The following is a 2,546-nucleotide window of genomic DNA, read 5'->3' on the forward strand; positions in this document are numbered from 1 at the left end:
ACCTACACAAATGTGTAAGGTCTTCTTACACCTGGAAAGAATCTGTCTTAGCAATACATCATCTACATGACCATAGCATAGAGGGAAGCGCCAGTATAGCACATGCCAATCGCATTGCCCTACAAGAAGGCATGTACTTCCTGAGGGAAGTCATGGCAGACATGATTGGCACACTGCTTCAAGACCTTTGCGTAATAAGCAGAGAACAACAGGCTGTTGCAAGTGTTCAACAAGTGACAACCTAGATAGACACACTGTCAAGAGGTCTTCTAGACTGGGCGAGAGAACTGAATCTCTCTACACAAGCAAGATGGCAAGCGTTTTGAGAAACTACATATCCACAGATTGCTGAGTTTGTTTTTAATGTTTTTTTATCAAAATGCTAAATTATTAATACAAATAATATTGTGTTATTGCGTATGTAGAGTACGATATTAATTGGTTTGACTCTCTTCTGTGTATACATGTTTAATTGATTATTAATAATGATCATACCATAAGATACCACATAGGACTTCGTGGTGACTAATTGTAGTAGCAATCATCTGCCATAGACCTTACCGGTAAAGGGTCTATATAGTTTTTGTTTGTATGCTAGACCAGGGGTGACCCTCTGCCACAAACCCTGATGTCCCTCTTAGTATATAGTGTGTCCCTGCACAAGGTTGACCAACACTGGATATCGACCTCTTATGGAGTACCCTACGTAAATGCCTATTTGAAAGGGCCATTCTACTATGTGCCAGTATTCCCTTAAAGGCTGTGTTGGCATCCCTCGAGTAAAGTATCAATAAATGACAAGAATACAGCCCTCTGAACTGTCTTCTAAACCTACAGTCTGAACCATGAGGGCTTTGAGCATAGAGACTTTTGAGAGCAGATCCTTCTTGTTACACAATGTTTCCTACCCTATTCGGTTCGGCGCTACATTTTGTGGTGATCCTGTGAGAGCTGCAGTATGATCACTGGCATCAATGTGGTCGCATGCTTTGTAATCATTCTCCAACCACCAGCAAATGTTGAGCCAGTGGAACTGCAATGGCCTGAAGCCAAGCAAAAATATCTGCAGCTGTCACCGTAGCTGCCGAGATTGGCACGTCAAGATAACCATTATAAACATTGCCAGCCCAACTGAGACAGAAGACACAGTAGACAAGGCAGGGTACCTGACCAAATTCCTACTTGAAGGCACTCCTCCCTGGTTAGATGACGTGAGCACAATCATCAAATTCTCTACATTGTAAGGAATCACTTCACTTCTGGAAACGGCCACTCAGTCTACTAATAAGGGGCTGTAAAACTAGAATTTGCCACTGGCAATTTTATCGTTGCTTTACATCCTTGCAGCTGGAGTAATCCTGATTTTCATCATCTTTAGGCACTGAAAGAAATTGAAACCATGGGTGATTAATTCCTCATTGGTGGAAAGTGAGTCAATTCTGCTAGCAGGTGGTTTATCCTGTCTTCAGAGATGTTGCAACATCACTTCCTGCTGTACTCACAGGAGCCAATACAGTGAGCACAGACTGCATGTCCTTCAACTCAGCTCGACACGGCTAAAACCTACTACTGCTCACCTGAGTACAGAGACTCCAGCAGGACCTGGGCTGCTTATCCTTTGCTCTTTAACAGATCCATTGTGCACATCCCTCAGATCACAGCACCAGGGGTCCCATCTGCCGATGACTGATCATCAGACTGAAATGCTCCAAAGCTGATATCAGTGCACAGTCCAGGGAACAAGCGTGGGAACAAGATATCTATATGGAAATATCATAGGTTTTTCATCAAGCTCATGAAATACTCAGTGACGAATCATCACAGTCATCCTCATCGACTGCGTTCTACCAAATAGGATTCTACTAGCGGCCAACTTTCTAAAAAGCAGAATTTGCCCGCACTGCGCCTGACATTTCTCTGAACATACTGGTCTAAAGCCATCTACGATGGCTTCAACCTGCGCTTTACTCACTACCAACTTGAAAATAGCAAGGGCTATTCATCTTTATGTTTAAGTATCCAAGTTAAGAACACCTATGCATAATTTAAGAACCAAGGACACTCCTGCATGCTTTCCAAACTAAACACACTCCTGAATGTTGTCCAGTGTAGCTGGTGGAAGACCCCCACGTTGTTATTCCTATACTGCAGTTGTTGTCATGTATCTCTCTTCTCTCAATTTCACATAAGTAAGGGGATGACATCATTCCTTAGCATGTTTCACCATATACAGGAGCGTGTACTGTATTTCATATAAGCCGGGCTTCGACGGGTAAGACTCTAAGCTGAAGCATATTACTATTCCCTTAAACATCCTACAGCTACATGTGGCTTACGCGGCTCTGCTCTGCTTTACATTCTAACATGTATGCATGGACACACATGGCCTTGCTCTGCCCGTGCGCTTACAATTCAAACATGAAGTTCAACCTGGTATTAAAAGCTGTCAGCAATATTCAGTTAACAACTTGGCATGGTTTGTGCTAAAATGGCATTTTATCATGAAACACGTTTTATTCTTTCACCGCTGACACTGTGCTTAAGCA

Source organism: Ambystoma mexicanum, chromosome 5p (genome assembly GCF_040938575.1).
Source record: "Ambystoma mexicanum isolate Mex_15411 chromosome 5p, UKY_AmexF1_1, whole genome shotgun sequence".
Classification (NCBI taxonomy): Eukaryota; Metazoa; Chordata; class Amphibia; order Caudata; family Ambystomatidae; genus Ambystoma; species Ambystoma mexicanum.